The sequence below is a fragment of the Saimiri boliviensis genome, chromosome X, assembly GCF_048565385.1.
Source record: "Saimiri boliviensis isolate mSaiBol1 chromosome X, mSaiBol1.pri, whole genome shotgun sequence".
NCBI classification, from domain to species: domain Eukaryota; kingdom Metazoa; phylum Chordata; class Mammalia; order Primates; family Cebidae; genus Saimiri; species Saimiri boliviensis.
In genome coordinates, this window is record NC_133470.1 from 136,190,818 (window position 1) to 136,210,380 (window position 19,563).

The 19,563-nt window shown below is 36.6% G+C and overlaps 1 pseudogene; it reads right to left on the reverse strand.

The window, feature by feature from the left end:
* Positions 1 to 6,106: 6,106 nt before the first annotated feature.
* LOC141582734 (S-phase kinase-associated protein 2-like) lies at positions 6,107 to 19,276 on the reverse strand (annotated as a pseudogene).
* Between the last annotated feature and the right edge of the window lie 287 nt (positions 19,277 to 19,563).

A 19,563-nucleotide genomic window follows, 5' to 3' on the forward strand; every position in this document is an offset into this window, starting at 1 on the left:
TGTAGGTGGCTACCTACCTTAAGAGCAGCCCTATTCCATATGGTGGGAAATAAATAGAGCCTCCCAAGTGCCTATCCAGTTTTGCCTCCAATTCTTACGTAATGAAAACAATAAGAATTTTATTTAATTGAGAAGTAGATGGGTCTGTATAAAAGCTTGCATGCTTTAAAAAATTCCTGCAGTTCCTGGCCTTTTATTACTCTTATGATAAACTACACAATGGCCACATCCTTAGGATGTCTCTCAGAAACCATAAGCTTTTTGCTTTACATATTTTAAAATAAACATTTTTAACAGCTGTTTTAGGTTCACTGCAAAATTGAACAGAAAGCACAGAGTTCCTCTTCACCTACATACCCACAGCCTTACCCGCTGTTGACATCCTGCACCAGACTGGCACATTAGTTACAAGAAAGGAATTTAAATTGACACACGATTATCAACCCGAGTGCATAGTTAATGCAAATACTTAGATTCCTTCCTGGTGGTGTATATTCTTTGGTTTGGGACAACTATATAATGCTATATATTCACCATTATAGCATAATACAGAATAGTTTTGGCCAGGCGCGGTGGCTCACGCCTATAATCCCAGCACTTTGGGAGGCCGAGGCGGGTGGATCACGAGCTCGAGAGATCGAGACCATCCTGGTCAACATGGTGAAACCCCGTCTCTACTAAAAATACAAAAAAAATTAGCTGGGCATGGTGGCGTGTGCCTGTAGTCCCAGCTGCTCGGGAGGCTGAGGCAGGAGAATTGCCTGAACCCAGGTGGCGGAGGTTGCGGTGAGCCAAGTTTGCACTATTGCACTCCAGCCTGGGTAACAAGAGAGAAACTCCATCTCAAAAAAAAAAAAAGAATAGTTTCACTGCTGTAAAAGTCCTCTGTTTCACTTGTGCATCCCTCCCTCTTCCCACTTCCTTGAAACCACCAATCTTTTTACTGTCTCCATAGTTTTGCCTTTTCTAGAATGTCCTATAGTTGGAATCATATAGTATGTAGCCTTTTCAGATTGACTTCTTTCACTTAGTAATATTCTCTTTAAAAGAATTTCTTCCAAAAAAAAAAATTGGGATACATGTGCAGAACGTGCAGGTTTGTTACATAGGTATACGTGTGCCATGGTGGTTTGCTGCACCTACTGACCCATCCTTTAACTTCCCTCCCCTTACCCCCACCCTACAACAGGCCCTGGTGTGTGTTGTTCCCCTCCCTGTGTCCATGTGTTCTCATTACTCAATTCCCACTATGAGTGAGAACATGTGGTATTTGGTTTTCTGTTCCCGTGTTAGTTTGCTGAGAATGATGGCTTACAGCTTCATCCATTTCCCTGCAAATGACATTATCTCATTCTTTTTTATGGCTGTATAGTATTCCATGGTGTATATGTGCCACATTTTCTTTATCCAGTCTACCATTGATGGGCATTTGGGTTGACTCCATGTCTTTGCTACTGTAAATAGTGCTGCAATAAACATACATGTGCATGTATCTTTATAGTGGAATGATTTATATTTCTTTGGGTATATACTCAGTAGTGGAATTGCTGGGTCAAATGGTATTTCTGGGTTTTGGATCCTAGATACTGTCTTCCACAATGGTTGAACTAATTTGCATTCCCACCAGGAGTGTCAAAGCATTCCTATTTCTCCACAGCCTCGCCACCATATATTGTTTCTTGATTTTTAAATAATTGCCATTCTGACCGGTGTGAGATGGTATCTCATTGTGGTTTTGATTTGCATTTATCTGATGATCAGTGATGTTGAGCTTTTTTTCATATGTTTGTTGGCAGCATAAATGTCTTCTTTCGAGCAGTGTCTGTTCATATCCTTTGCCCACTTTTTGATGGTTTTTTTTTTTTCTTGTATATTTGTTTAAGTTTCTTGTAGATTCTGAATACGGGCCCTTTGTCAGATGGACAGATTGTAAAAATGTTCTTCCATTCTGTAAGTTGCCTGTTCACTCTGATGATAGTTTCTTTTGCTGTGCAGAAGCTTTTTAGTTTAATTAGATCCCATTTATCAATTTTAGATTTTGTTGCAATTGCTTTTGGCATTTTTATCATGAAGTCTTCTCCCATGCCTGTGTCCTAAATGATATTGCCTAGGTTTTCTTCTAGGGTTTTTATGGTTTGGGGATTTGCATTTAAGTCTTTAATCCATCTTGAGTTAATTTTTGTATAAGGTGTAAGAAAGCGGTCCAGTTTCAGTTTTCTGCATATGGCTAGCCACTTTACTTAGTAATATTCATTAAGATCCCTCTGTGCCTTTTCATGGCTTGATAGCTCATTACTTTTTAGTGTTAAATAACATTCCATTGGCTGGATGTACTACATTCTGATGATCCACCTACTTAAGGATAACTTGGTTGCTTCCAAATTTTAGCAATTATGAATCAATTGCTCTAAACATCTATGTGCATGTTTTTGTGGAGACATAAGTTTTCACCTCCTTGGGGTAAATATTAAGGAGTATGACTGCTGGATCATATGGGTAAGAATATGTTTAGTTTTGTGAGAAACTGCCAAACTGGCTTCAAAAGTGGCTGCACCATTTTGCATTCCCACCAGCAATGAATAAGAGTTCCTGTTGTTTCATATCCTCAGCAGCATTTGATGTTGCCAGTTTATTGAATTTTAGCCATTCTAATAGGCGTGTAGTGGTAGCTCATTGTTTTTATTTGAAATTCTCTCATTACATATGATGTTGGGCATCCTTTTTATTCTTATTTGCCATCTGTATATCTTCTTTGGTGAAGCGTCTGTTCAGATCTTTTGCCCATTTTTAATTGGGTTGTTAGACTTCTTGCTGTTGAGTTTTAAGAATCTTTTGTATATTTCGGATAACAATCATTTATCAGGTATGTCTTATGCAAATATTTTCTCCCAATCTGTGGCTTGTATTCTCATTCTTTTGACTGTTTTTTACAGAGCAGAAGTTTTTATTTTGAATGGAGTTTAACTTATCAAGTCTTTATTTCATGAGCTTTGTATTTGGTGCTGTAACTTAAAAGTAATTGCCAAACCCAAGGTCATCTAGATTTTCTCCTCTATTTTCTTCTCAGAGTTTTATAGTTTTGCATTTTACATTTAGGTGATGTAAATGATGATCGATATTGAGCTAATTTTCGTGAAGAGTGTAAGGTCTATGTTGAGATTCATTTTTTTTTATGGGTATCCAGTTGTTCCAGTACCATTTGTTGAAATGATTGCCTTTTCCCCAGCTAATTGCTTTGCTCCTATGTCAAAGTTCAGTTGAGTATATTGTGTTGGTCTATTTCTGGTCTCTCTAGTCTGTTCTACTGATCTATTTGTCTATTTTTCTGCCAGTACTTCATTACTGTCTTGATTAATGTATAGCCTTTTAGTAAGTCTTGAAGTTGGGTAGTTTTAGTCTTTTTCTTTGTTCTTCTCCATTAGTATTGTGTTGGTTATTCTGGATCTTTTGCCTCTCTATATAAACTTTAGAATCAGTTTGTCAATATCCACAAAATAAATTGCTTGAGTTTGCTTTGCTTTTAAAACTTGCAATTATGAAACTTGAGCTGAAGAAATGCAATGACCAGTAGAGGTATATCTAAGTAATTTTACTCAACCTGCCTAATTTTACTTAATTGGATAATCAAAGACTCCCATCATTGTTTTTCCTGTGTGTGTTTTTTTTTTTTTGCAAACAAGAAACATCAAGATACATGCCTTAATAGTGAATGACAATACCCATGAGAATAACTACAAATTTTTGAAATATTTATTTTATTTCAATATTGATTATTGCCATAAAGCAAATGCAGAATCTGCCTTGGAAACCTATAACAGAGAGACATTATCAAGCCTGATCACTTGATGGAAGTGGAAGCGACCCTCCCTGGAGTGACATTTACTTTTTCTGTATATATTTTAATGCTTTTATTTCCATTCACTTTCAGAAACCATTATTCATTTTCTGTGATCAGAATATAATCTAGTTTTCAAACTTACGTGATTCAGTATTGTTGTGAAGTTCTTCTGTTCATGAATCCTTCACAGAAGAATGCCTCTTAGTCTGCGTATGTGCAATTCTTTTTTTAAAACAAAAAAATGTGTTTTTTAAGAAGTCTATAAACATAGAAATCACACACAAAAATATGGATTACTCTGACGTATTGGCAAAGTAGGTTATAGCTGGATTTGAGTTTGGGAGTTCTGTATGTTTGAGGACATCTGGAAGTCAGAGTCAGTGAACAGTCCTTGTCACTAATCTGTAAACAATAATTTCAAGTAGTATTTAGCACTTTTTAACTACTAAGAAATTGAAGCACAATCACTTCCTGTGTAATGCTACTTAGGTCTGAGCAGATAAGGGCATTTCATATTATTGTTTCTAACATTAAAATTTTTTATTTAAAAAAACAGTTAATGTTAATAGAAATCACTAGTTCTGGCTTTTTTGTTGCATTTTGAACATATGAGGAGTTCATCAATTTAAACTAGTTTTTTGTTATTTTTAAAAAGAAGAACATAATCTTTTTACTTCTACATACCAGTTTAAAAAAAAAATCACTGATGCTATCAAAAGGTTCAGTACTGGAATCTTAACTCTTACGTAGGTGCAAGTAGTGCTTATTGCTGAAAATGCATGGAACATATACCTTCTTCTAGTTTTTTTTTTTTTTTTTTTTTGAGACAGAGTCTGGCTCTGTCACCCAGGCTGGAGTCCAGCGGTGCAATCTCAGCTCACTGCAACCTCTGGCCTCTGGGTTCAAGCAATTCTCCTGCCTCAGCTTCCCTAGTAGCTGGGGTTACAGGTGTGCACTACCACAACCGGCTAATTTTTGTATTTTTAGTAGCGAAGGGGTTTTGCCATGTTGGCTGGTCTAAAACTCCTAACCTCAAGTGATCCACCTGCCTCAACCTCCCAAAGTGTTGGGATTACAGGCGTAAGCCACCCGGCCTTCTACTGTTTATTTTCGGTTGAAGGGAACATGCAGTTCCTCTTAGGGAATTTTAGGCCCCATTACCCTGTAAAATGAATAGTTTTGAATAATTATTGTGAGACACCATTTAAAAAAACAATTTAAAATACTTGACTCCAAATTAATATACAAGTAACCTCAAGAAACTCAGTGCTAAAGGAAAACAGCAGGCAACTTCAGTTCAGAATTTTTCCATCAAACTTTTCAAGAATAGAGACTGGCTTAATACCACCTTTCTAAAACAAAACAAGTCATTTTAAAAGCTAAAGAACCCATGTTAATATAATTTGATTATAAAGTTAAAAAACCACAGTTATGTTTCCTCACCTAATTTAGAATTCTGAAAACATAATATCTTAGTGAGCATTAAAGGATACTTGAAATTAACCTGTCATAGAAAATTGTCTCTTGAGCTTTCAAATCCTATACCAATTCTATATCTCTTGTTATTTATTTATTTATTCATTTTTATCTATGTTTGAAGGTGAATTACATGGGACTATTTGCTTCTTTAACCTAATTTCAAATCTAAAGACAAAATTAAAATGCATTTTTTCCTATTTCCAGAAGAAATTGCCTCAGATGCTACTATCCTGTAATTCTCTTTCTGTTCAGCCCACAAAATAATAGTGTATTCTTCTTCCAAACTGTCTTATAAGGCAATACTAAAAAATTAAATAGATAAAAGTTACCATATAGGCTATGAAGATTGTTGCTTGTGGTAATTATTTATTTATTTATTGCATTTTAGATTTTGGGGTACATGTGAAGAACATGCAAGATTGTTGCATAGTTACACACATGGCAGCCTGATTTGCTGCCTTCCTCTTGGTAATTTTTAAGCTTGACTCTGAATAGACTTAAAAATAAGGGCACTTGGAAGAGGTGGCTCAAATTTTGCTCTTCAAATTTTAGGCTCATGCTCCTGAAATTTCAAAAGGCCTACACCTTAAGGTCAAAGCACTGATAGAAGCTTTATAGTCATTTCAGAAAAGCACATTGTTTTCTTCTTTAAATCATTCCTTAACATACTTTTGGAATGAAGGCAAAGAGAAACCAAGAATAAAACTAGCCAAGCACTCCAGCAATTGGGCTTCCTGCCTATTTTCCCTGTTCCAAAGAAAAGAGAGACACCATCCTGCAATAAATACTTCATGGACATCTGGACTTTTGCAGTGTCAGTCAGTATTTGATGCCCCATATCTCCCGGTTCTTTTTTTTGCCAATAGTTGGCCTGGCAATGGTAGTTAAATGGTAGCAATTAATCTGTAGAGGAGGAAAGGCTTCCGTTAACTGTTGAAGGGTGCTGTCTGGCAGGATTCCAAAGACTTGTAGTGTTTTTAGAGTGGGAATTGCATCAAGTTCATGTAAAGTTTTTGGTATATCACAGCACCGACTGAGTGATACGTGCTGGAGGTAGTTGAGCTGATAGAATATCTGAAAGCAGTCATTCTTTAGCCTTAGCATGACTCTTAAGTTTAGGTAGACATCTATACCATCATTGGGGCATCTTCTAACTAAAGTAGAGACATCAGATTTTAGGAGATTCTTTCAGCAGCCACTGAGATTCAGCTGGGTGATGCCTTCTGACAAACGCACAACAGCCACTTGCACACGCTTTTTCAGTGAGGTCATATCACCAGCAGAGGTTTAGCTCATCCAGTCTGGAACGGCTGGATTCAAAGAACCCAGAACACCCAGAAAGGTATAGTAGCACTAAATTTGAGATCTGTGCAAGATGATTGACGATGGGATCTGAAAGCCGTAGGTCTTCCAGAAAGCTTAGATTCTGCAACTTGGAGCCCTGAGACAGAATGCTATGGAGGGCAGACATATCTATAACTAAGTTCAACAGATCCTTCTGCTGTATATGAAAAGGGCTGAAATGTTCAACTAATGGTTGGTCATAAATGACTGTGGGCCAAGGAAGGCAATCGCCCCAGACTAATCATATCTGGGTGCAGATTTTTACCTGTGAGTTGTAAAGTCTGCCATAGAGATGCAAGAAATGCTATGGCTCAACAAATACCACCTCTTAAAACATCAGAGGCCTTTAGCAGCTCAAGGAGGCACAGATAGAAAGAGATCCCAAAAAGCAGCACATCTGGAAGCGAGTCTCATCAAACACCTGGAAAGTTCTCTCCCATTAATTTAGGCTTGTGGATGATCACAGTCTTTGTCATTTTTTTTCTCTTCAGCCATTTCCTTGGGGGGCCGTGTGATTGGCCCAGGTTTTAGAGCAGTTCCTTGGGGATGTTCTCACTGTCTGCCTCCTCCTTCTCCAGGGCAGAGACTCCAATGCCTGCCAGTTCAGAAGTCTTGCTGGAATTGCAACATTTGAAGTGCAATGGACACCCCTTTTATTGTTTTTTAAGGCCCATTTTTCCTTTCTGGAATTAAAATTATTTGATTTTTTAAGTGTATAAATTTATAGGGTACAAGTATAATTGTGTTACATGTATAAATTGCCTACTGGTGAAGTCAGGGTTTTTAGGTTAGTCATTACCAAATAATGTACATTGTACGCATGAAGTAATCTCTCATTATCCACCCCCTCCCATCCCATTCACTCTTCAGAGTCTCCATTTGTTTATTATTCCACACTCTAAGTCCATGTGTAAACATTATTTAGCTCCTACTTATAAAAACGTGTGATATTTGTCTTTCTGTGTCTGACTTGTTTCTCTTAAGATAATGGCCACCAGGTCCATTCATATTACTGCAAAAGACATGATTTCATTCTTTTTTATGGCTGAATAGTATTTCATTTTGTATATATGCCACATTTTCTTTATCCAGTCTTCTGCTGTTGAACACTTAGGTTGATTCCATATCATTGCTGGTGTGACTAGTGCTGTGATGAACATATGTGTGCATGTATCTTTTTGATATAATGATTTATTTTGGGGGGGGGTACTCAGTAGTGGGATTGCTACATTTAATTGCTACATCTATTTTTAGTTCGTTTAGAAATCTCCATACTGTATTCTCATAGAGGTTGTATTACTTTACATTCCCGCCAACACTATGTGAGTTCCATTTTCTTCACATCCTTGGCAATGTGTTATTTTTAATCTTTTCAATAATAGCCATTCTGACTGGTATAAGATGATATCTCATTGTGGTTTAAATTTGCATTTCTCTGATGATTAATCATGTTGAGCATTTTTTCATATGCCTATTGGCCAGTTGGATGTATTCTTTGAAAAATGTCTATTCATATCCTTTTCCCACTTTTTAAGGGATTATTTTTTATTGTTGAGTTGTTTGAGTTTCTCATAAATTCTGAATATTAATCCCCTGTCAGATGCATAGTTTCAAATATTTTCTCCCAGAATGACTAAATGAAAAAAAAAAAGAAAACTTTCCAAATTAAGTGTTGATTAGGATATTATATTAGTCAGGATTCTCTAATAAGACAGAACCAATAAAATATATATACATACCTATATATGTATGTACATATTATATATATGCATATTATTGTCTCTCTATATATAGAAAAAAATATATATATACACATATTATTGTCTCTATATATCTCTCTATATTTTTTTCTATATATAGAGAGAGACAGAGAGAGAGAGAGATATGGAAAGGGGATTTATTAGTAAAATCAGCTCACAGGATTATGGAAGCTGAGAAGTCTCATGACAGGCCATCCACAAGCCGAAGACCCTGGGACACTGGTAGCATGCCTGAAGACATGAGAACTCAGGTTTAAGTCTCACAGTTCAAAGGTCGAAGAGCTTGTAGCTCTGATGTCCAAGAACAGGAGAAAAAGAGAGTTTATTCTAGCTCCATGAGAGAGAGAAACTCGTTTGCTTTTCCTCCCTTTTTGTTCTAGCCAAGTGATATGGTTTGGCTGTGTCCCCACCCAAATCTCATTTTGAATTGTAGTTCCCATAATCCACAGATGTCATGGGAGGGGCCTGGTGGGAGGTAATTTCATTATGGGACAATTACCCTCATGCGGCTCTTGTGATAGTGAGTGAATTCTCATGAGATCTGATGATTTTGTAAGGAACATTTCCCCCTTTTGCTAAGCACTTCTCCAAGCTGCCACCATGTAAGGAAGATGTGTTTGCTACCACTTCCACTGTGGTTGTGAGTTTCCTGAGGCCTCCCAACCATGCTGAACTGTGAGTTAATTAAACCTCTTTCCTTTATAAATTACCCAGTCTCAGGTATGCCTTTATTAGCAGCATGAGAATGGACTAATACACCAGGCCTGCAGTCCATTGGATGGTGCCTGCCCACACCGAAGGCAGATCTTTTCCATTTAGAGCATGCAGTCTCACACCAGTCTCCTCTGGAAACACCCTTACAGACTCACCCCAAAATAATGCTTTACCAGTTCTCTAGATATTCCTTAATTCAATCAAGTTAACACCTAAAATCAACCACCACAGGTTTAAAGCAACTGGAATTCTTACACAATCCTGGTGGAAGTGTAAATGGGTAAAACCACTTTGGAAAACTACTTGTCTATTTTGATTAAATCTAAATATATGGTCAATAATTATGACCCAGCAATTCCAAATCTCACAAAATGAGTACATATATTCACCAAGAAACTTGGACAAGACATCTCAGAAGCATTATACCAGAGCCAGAAAAAATAAAATATTTATTGACACGGAATGGATACATAAACTGAGGTATATTCAGACAACTGAATATTTAGCTATGAAAATGAGCAAACTACTACCACAGGCAACAACTTGGATGAATCTCAGAAACATCATGTTATGTGAAAGCTGTTGGACTTATAAGGCTACACACTCTTTTTACATTTATATAAAGTTCAGAATCACAAAACTTACCTATGATAGTGAAAACCTTGGGAAAGGAGGGGAATAATGAGTTGAAAGGGGAATGAGGGAGGCTTTTTGAATTTGAGTCACTCTCTGTTTCTTGAGGTGAGTGATGGTTACAAGATGTTTTCATTCCGTGAAATTTTATTGAGCTGTATGCTTGCGATTTGTGTATTTTTTAAAATGCATGTTGTTATATTTTGGCACTAACATTTATTTAAAAAAACTTAGAAGCAATCCAGCAGAACCTACTGTGTTCTATAAAAATGATCAGAATATATGTGAGAGGAAATTTATATTATTTTAAGCTCTTACGGTAAACTTACTACCTACTACACAGTGGATTAATCTCATGAGGTAGGGATTGCCTTTTGGTAGATGAGTTGGGATTGGATTTTAGGTGTGTCTGATGTCAAAGCCCATGCTTAAAGCCACTGTCTTGTACAGCCTTCCATTATGATTAGATATTTTCTTCCTTATCTACTTACAACAAACAACTGTGGTTCCAAATATTTTCATTTCCTGTTTTATTTTATCACACTAAGCGATAGTGACATATTGTCCATATCCTTAATTGTGTTTCATGACACCAAAATAAAGTTGAAAAACATGTGTTTGCTCTAAACAAGGCCAAATAACTACTTTTGTACTTTTATGTATATATGTATATATTTATTATTTGTGTGTGTGCGTGTGTGGTGATCACAAAGCTTAGGTATATGTATGATGTATATGGTATACCTTTATATCTTTTGAATAATTCTTAACTTGTGTCATGGCACTTTTAATATTTTGCTCAGTATTTGATCATAGCTGAATACTGAGCAGACAATCTCACTGTCTGTGGTGGGCATTTAAGGTTTTTTTTTTTTTTTTTTTAATCTCCCTCAAGATGTACTAATTCAGAATCTTTCAGAGTATGCAGCAGTTTAATTTTTTCCAACATGCGTTGATTTGTACACAGAAATATTAAATTATATCTGTCATTGTTCAGCTGTTGCCCAATGATAACATTTGCTCAGTTCCCCTGGAGTGTTTTATAATTCCCGCCTCATTTCAACTGGCTCTTATGTTCATCCCTCTTCTGGTTGTTAATAAATTGGGGAAAGTGCAACACCACCAGTCATACGTATGACTATACCATCGCCCTGTTAGCCTCTTATACACACTGAAATTTGGTCATTTATTTTTACTATTAGCTTTCCACCTCTTACATACTTTATAAGCCACAGCTAAAGTGACACATGCTCACCCTTTAGATACTGAATTTAATATATAATCACCCAAGAATGTGAGGATTCTACTGTTTTTATAGAGGTAATTACTTTTTTTCCCCTAGAGGGTAGCCATTTAGTTTACCTACTGAATATCATAGATAATAATTGACTATTTTTCCTTAAAAAATACTTTGCCAAGTATTCCAGCCCTTCTCATATATTCACTCTTATTCCTTTAACTGACTAAATGCATCTGACATATTTATTACCGAAGGCATATATTCATAAGACGCTTTACAGAATAAATGCTTAACCCATTATTTTATGAAGCAATAGCTTAGAAAGCTGCATCAGAATAATATATAGAATAATATATATTTTTTTCATTTGCTTATATGATATATTTTCTTCACTTAATTTTTTAGAGACTATACTAACAGAATTACTAAAATGACAAAAACCAATACGGTATTCTCTCCCAATAAAAATGTTTGAAAAATTAATAAATTCATATGACAGAGCAGTTAAATTTTTGGCATCCTTAATATTGCAATGCATAGAGCTAGCTGAAAAGAGTATTAAGTAATCATTATCTATATTATGGACAATAGTAGATCCTCGTTCTGTTCAGGTAGATGCAGCCAACTAACGAACCTTCCTTTATTATAGAGTCTATGTGCTAATTATAGAGTAGCTACAAAAGTTGAAACTTGTTCAAAGTTAGAAACGATGATACACCCACATCCTCTCTCAGCCACCTTTCAGTAACCTGCCTATTTCAGAACTCGGTAGCTTCAGCTCATATTATTATTATAGCTTTCACTTTCTTTCTTTCTTTCTTTCTTTCTTTTTTTTTTTTTTTTGCAAGATACTTGGGAAAGGTGAAATAGAATAGAAAATCAGTACATCACAATGGTATTTCTGCATTGCCTGTAGGTTTAATATTTTGATTTGTTTCTCATGTAGTCACTTGGTTATAAATCCAAACGAATATTTTTAAATCAGTCTTGGAAGAGAAATGCCTTGAAAAAATCTACCAAGCTTTATTTGTGAAAAATGTAATGAAAAGTTTAAGGAAGGAGAATGAGGGCTTACAATACCAAGATTTTCATGAAAATTAATCTAACCTATTGCTAAACTCAAATTCCAAGGCTGAGTTTTGAAACACACTTTCTTATGGCATTATAGCTAATCTGTGATGACTGTTACATAAATAGCTTTTTTGCTCTGCACCAAATACAAGTGCTCTCATTTCCAAATCCCTGAAAAACTGTTAAGACATCGAATAAACAAGAATCATTTTAAAAGAATAGACCATTGCTACAATCAAGTCAATTTCAGCATTCTTTTCCCAGAACTATTTTGCATATTGGGTCAGACAACAGTTTTAGTCTTAGTAACTGTCTATTTTGGGAGCTCACCTACAATCTGGTGACATTATGGAAAAAGCATGAAATTAGAACTGTAATATGAATAAAAAAGGCAAACATCTAGAGTTTAAAAGATTATCTTTGTACTTAGCTACTTGTCATCTATAAAGGTACTTTTTAAGCACTAATTAATCCACTTAAAACCTTTATGAGCATGGCTGGACTAGGAGAAAAACAGAGTTTTGAGGAGAGAAAAGTGAGAGGTTCCTATTGGAGTTATATTTTTTCCATAGCTCATCTCAAAGCAGAATCTCCTAAATAGGTAAGTCAATTAAATTCCTCTTATCTGAACAGTCAGGCTGTTCAGCAGATAAAGAAATTCTATTTTGCTTGAAACCCCTAGGGATAACCTAAAGCATTGTTCCACAGTAAGCCAAAGTCTCAAAATTGAGAAATCAAGGGAGCCCGGAATCTTCTTAGATTTTTGGACATCTTCAGGATCAGCGATGGATGGATTTAAAGCCAAATAACACTGATTCTGACTAGAATCGGACATATTTCTAAGAAAATAACCAGTTGACTCCCCATGTCTAATTCCTTGCAGGTCAATAATTCGTTTCTGACTATGGCAGTTTCGATCAAATTTTTGGGGTTACGGAATGCATGTGAGTGTCACCGACTGCCACTGGCAGGTCTGCGGCATAAACAAGAGAGAAGACCAAATAATAGGGGAGAAGTTGTTGTGGTCGAAGATCACCAACTACTTCTTCCCCCACCCCACCCCGGAGACAGAGTTGTGCTGTGGTAGCCCAGGCTGGAGTGTAATGGCGCGATCTCAGCTCACTGCAACCTCCATGTCCTGGGTCCAAGCCATTCTCCGTCTCGGCCTCTCTAGTAGCTGGGATTAGAGTATTTTTAGTAGAGACGGGGTTTTGCCATGTTGGTCAGGCTAGTCTTGAACTCCTGACCTCAGGTGATCTACCTGCTTTGGCCTCCCAAAGTGCTGGGATTGCAGGCATGAGCCACTGCACACATCCTGCCAACTAATTCTTAAGATGCAAGCCATAATTTTCACCACTGGCTCAGAGGACAGTGAGGTAAATTTACTAGCCACCATATATACACGCATATATATATATATATGCGTGTATATATGTATATATGTGTATACACATTATATATATATAGCCGGGAGTGGTGGTGGTGGTGCATGCCTTTAGTCCCAGCTACTTGGAAGGCTGAGGTGGGAGTTTCAGCCTCCCGCCTCAGCCCAGGGGTTGGATGCTGCAGTGCCTATGATCATGCCACTGCACTTCAGCCTCGGTGACAGTGAGGCCCTGTCTCAAAACAAACAAACAAACAAACAAACAAGGAAACAAACAAAAACAACCAGCATTACATGTGACCCCTCTTGGAGGGTGATGGGTTAATCTATTTATGCACAGAAAAGTTCTGCAAGCATATATCACAAATGGAAACTGGTTATCACTGGTGGGATTATGATTATCCCTATTTTCTAAAATGTGTAATACTGATATAATAATACAAATCTTTGAATGCATGGAATAACAAAGATTACAATAGACTAAAGGATTTCATGATTTAGAAAGATATACAAGTCCTATTTTCCCTGGAGACTCACCCTTGTTCATGCATCACAGAAGAAACCTCCAACAGCATTATTACTGGCACTTCCTGACAACAATATTTCTTACTGAGTTTTGTATAAGTAATGAGTTGTCAAATTGAGTATTTTAAACTCTCACATAAAACTCTTCAAATGTGAGAAACGTGGCTAAAGATCCACATGTCTGTAAGATTGCTTTCAGGGTTTTACCAATTACAATAATAATTAAACAAATAATTGATATGGATTCTCAAAGCCTGGTGTGCTTTTTAGTTAGCTATGCTAAAGAGGAACTAGGGAGAAAATTCTCAACAGAAACAGCAGAACAGAGGGCCAGTATCTTTAATCTTCCTGTTAAAGACCCTCTCTTTTCTCCATATGGCAAGGCAAATAATGTATATGTGGCCAACTCTAGATTATGCAAGGTCATGAGGAACAGAAACAACGTGGATAATTGAAACCCGCTGAAAATCCAGAAACCTAATTTTACCTAATAGTTGCAACCACCTCATGGACAGTACCCTTCCATAGAGCTGCTAATAAGAAGCATAATTGAGTGGTTTGAGTTCATCTGCTTTCAGTTATCCTTTGCAGGTGCTAATGAACAGTGAAATGGTCAAAGGGATGTCAGCCAAAGGAAGTGGTAGGAGAAAATGCAGAACATGGATAACCCAGAAACTGGATAATCAGCCTCAAAATGGCTGAGTTAACTGCAGTGAGAATCAGCTATTAACAAAATTCCATGAGGATATATGTCACTAAACCGTATCTTTATATTAAGGCTTTTCACATGTGCATATTCTAGCTTGGTTAACATGAATTACAAGTTCTCTATATCGCAGCAATTTTTCTTGGTGGCAATGATAGGATATTTATCATCAAAGTACAGCGAATCAACTGCAGGCTCCTCTGCTAAATATGGCCAACAGGCTGCTTATGAGTATCTGGCAGACAGCCCTGCTTTTAGACCACTTGAAATGTTATTGACTCACCCCCATGCCTTTCTGGGAGAGAATATAAGCATTGCTGGTATCTGATCATTTAAAAAAAATTATCGTTGCAAATTCATGTTTTAGTAAACAGCATTTTGAAAGCATTGTTATGGTGCAAACATTTTGTGGCTTATGATAAACATTTGGTTTCCAAAAATTGTCAAAAATAAATGTTTTTAGAGTACAATTATTTTCAAGTATTATACAATAAACTGTAATATTGGTAACTAAAACTGTATCTATGTTTGATTAGTAATAGAGTACAATTATTTTCAAGTATTACACAATAAACTGTAATATTGGTAACTAAAACTGTATCTATGTTTGATTAGTAATTAAGTTCCCAAATGGTTGTGAAAGTAATTTCCTTTTATAAGGACGTACTTTCGGACAAATTACTCGATACAGTCACTAATATTCAGAACTTCAACTATATCTATATATGATTATTAATGCAGCTCTCTATAGTAGTAACAAAAATGATTTTCATTTATGACAGTAGTTGAAAACGAAGTACACTGTAAACTATCTGGTATTTGTAAATAAAACTGTATCTGCACATGAATATTAATTGTTTTCTATAGCAATTGTGAGAGTAATCTCCATTTATAGCAGTCATTTTGGGTAAATGAGATTTTTAATCATTTTAACATCAAATGTTATTTCTTGATCTTGTTTTGTGATAGTGTGTCCCTTTGCCGATATTGTGAGCGAATGGATGAATGACCTAGTTGTGTATAATGTGCATTGTTTAAGCAATTTGAATATTCTGGACTACTGCTTAACCGAAAGAGAAAAAGTAATTTTCTTTTTTATTTTTGAGATGAAGTCTTGCTCTGTCACCCAGGCTAGAGTGCAGTGGTGTGATCTCTGCTCACTACAAAGTCCTCCTTCTGGGTTCAAGCAATTCTCCTGCCTCAGACTCCTGAGTACCTGGGATTACAGGCGCCCGCCACTGGAACCACCTAATTTTTGTATTTTTAGTAGAGACGGGGGTTCACTATCTTGGTCAGGCTGGTCCCAAACTCCTGACCTGGTGATCCACCTGCCTCGACCTCCCAAAGTGCTGGGATTACAGGCGTGAGCCTCCTTGCCCTGCCCTGAAAAAAAGTAATTTTCAATTCAATTACAGGTAACATTCACAAACTATTTAACTGAAAAATACAAGTCCCTAAATTTCTGCTTTATTGCAAATTTAGGTAAACTATAGTCCTCTTCAATTTGCTTTTATGAAATACAATGACATAAGTAGATGAGTAGTAAAATGTATTTATATTGAGCACTTGCTACGTGCTTTACCTGATAGTGTTTTATGTGTCTTAACTCATATAACGCAGTCGGCATTCTGTATCCATGAGTTCCACATCTGTGGTTGGATTCAGCCAACCACAGGTGGAAAATGTTGGGGAAAAGGATGATTGTGTCTGTAGTGAACCTGTACAGACATTATTTGTTAAACAATACAGTAAAATAGCTATTTACATAGCATCTACAGTGCATTAGGTATTATAAGTAATCTAGAGATAAAGTATATAGGAAGATGTATGTAGATAGATTAGATACAAGTACTACACCACTTTATATAATGGACTTCAGCATGCATGGATTTTGGCATGTGAGCGAGAACCTGGAACCGATCCCCCATGGATACTGTACTTGCAAAAAAGAAAAAAGAAGAAGAAGAAGAAAAGAAAAAAAAAAAAAACTATGGGGGAGATGATACATATATCTGTAATTTATTACACATGAGAAACTAAGATTAAGTAATTTGTCAAAATTCATCTAGAGCTCAGTGGTAGGACTGAGATTCCAAACCAAGCAGTTGACCTCTGGAGTCAAGCTTTGTAATACTCCACACTGTACTTCTTCACTTAGGTTTCTGTTGCCTAAAGTATATAGGCCAAGTATTACTACCTTTTAAGTACTCCAGAACCATCTTCCAATTTTTGCATCTGTTCGTTTGACAAACGTGTCTTGCATTCATATAGGCCCACAGAAACTCTTTTTTGCACATAGATTTTGAATAACTTTCCATGTGTTTATCAACTTGATTTTTCCCTCAGTTAATCATTCCAACCTTTTTATTTTTTAATCTTCCCAATTTGATGCCTTCAGTTCCCTCATGGACATGAATTTGTACTAAACAAATAAACAATAAGGAACTTATTATAATACACTGCATTTGCAAAGCACTTTCACATGCTTGCTCTCATTTTGTTCTCACAGGTTTGTTTGTTATTTTTTAATTATAAAAGCTATTCAAGTATAGCAGGAGTCCTAGAGTGAGAGGCTAAGTTGTGATAGTACACACTGTGGATTCAAACATGTCCAGGCATATCTAGATGCCCAGCAGGGAAAACACGTCAGGGGTTTATTTATATGGGGGCTTCAGGACTCTGATGTGAGCTATAATAACTGGAAAAATTGAAATTGATATCTTCCCACAGCACTAAGCCATCTCCCCAAGTTTTGGAAGAATAAGAGCTCTCCCTTGAACAAGAATTTGGTTGAATAGATGGAAAGAAACTAGCTATGAGGTGACAGAGTGGTGAAGTAAACTATTTTGATCAGAAAAATGTGATCTGATTTAGAGGGGTAAGGGGTGGTTGAGTAGAGCACGTAGGGATCTGTGCTGTGCTGGAGGCTGTGGGTCAGGATGTTGGTTCAGGGCTTTGATAGATAATAGTTCAAATGAAAGAGCTTTAGCATTAGAGTGAGCCTAATAACTTGAAAGCACAAAGAAGTACTATTAGTGGCTTAGAAATACATTGATATACAAATAAGAGCAGAAATGAGTACTGAAATGAAATGGAAAGGCAACCAAGGCTACAACATTGCGGCTGGCATGCAGAGGTATTATGGAAGCAGTAATTGCTATTAGGGAACGAGTCTGGAGAAGGAAAGGCAGAGATGACAAAGGCCATAGGAAGAGGAAAATGATCACTAGCCACTCCTAAACCACGTGAGTTCCTCTTTGAACCTGTCCCACCCTCCTGAAGCAGGAGAGAGGGATTGAAAGGAGGATTGGATTCCAGAGACTCAGCTATTGGAGGCTGAGAGATTGATTGGATTTTACTATTATTGTGACTCTCTTAGATCACCATTCATGCCACTTCACTGGTAGAGTCCAAAGTAATTAAGGTTACAAGCATATTGCCGATATGTGTAATTACGTTTTTTTATTACTACCAAACCCAACCAACCTAGACAAGTCTTCATTCAATTTGCCACATCCCAATTTTATGTAAACACAGTTTCTGAAGTCATCTTTACCCCTACTGTCAGTTCTCTTCCTCTTTTTCCACAATTTGTTTTACTATTTTCTCCTTTATTTTACACAATTATTGAGTGTTATTTTTAATATAGCATGTAAAACACTACCAAGCCACATAATAGGAAAGGGGATATGACAGGGCACTTTCAGCCTATCAAAGGAGCCAAAAATGCTCCCGAATTATAAAATAGCATCCAGGTGATGGAGAAGTTTAGGAATAATACTGAGTAATGGCTGAATATGAACCTTCTTATGTTCTAGTCCCAAGTTGGTAGAGAGGCCATTTTTGTATTCTAGTCTAGTGACATAGTCAGTATTAGTCCTGCCTGAATCAGAAAGCAGGCGAAATGAATAGTTATTTCCTTTTTCGGATCTCTTGCATACATATATAAACTTCAGATTTTTGCTACCTTGGATAATATTTATGCTGAAGATCATAGATCCAAGGAGCCTCCTTTAAGCTGTAGCTTGGCATGGGGCAAGTGTAGGTCTAGCCTATGGCCTGCAAAGCATGGAGGCACGGTAGCAAAGCTGGTTTGAAGAACCGAAGAAGTCATATAAAGAGCCTTGTCAAAAGAGAAGGAAAGAGAGGTAAAAAGCAGGAGTTAAGCAATCTGACTGCAATCAGAAGGCTGCCAAGATGGAAGAACCATTCTCAGACATGATTAGGAGAAGAATTCCAGGAAATATTACCTTTATGTGTTGCAATATAGAACCAGTAGCCTTTTGTGACGCATCTGTGACCTCACCTGTGGGTAGGAAAGGAGTTACTAAATTACCAAGCCTGATTAGATTCAGTCTATGTGACTGTTATTTCTTCCAATTATTTGGCCAACTGATTTTAAAAGACTTTTATTTTGGCATATTTAAATATTGGGAAGTGGCACGTCTACTCCTCACAGATTTCTTTTGAGAAGGGTGCTGTTATACTCACCTGATTCTTCCTTTCTTTCAATGCAGAGGGAAACAAGAGATGGAGGAGGAGAATTCTGATGCTGAATCAAGGGGGTGGCCCATCCTAGCATGTGTTGGAGATGCTCTTAAAGCTCAACCATCTAGAAATGACATAAATAAATGGGTGACTGAACATATGTATGATGATCACATACAAAATAAAAACTCATGTCAATACTGGTGTCAGATAAAGTATAATTTAAGAAAAAAATTTAATGGGACAAAATAAGTTTATACTGATTTAAAAAAATGAAAATATTTCAGTCATGCAATTTATACACTAAAATATAACATCAAAATTCATTCAACATCTGTTAACGATGTTAAAAATAAAAAAGAAATGGACAGAAACAGAATT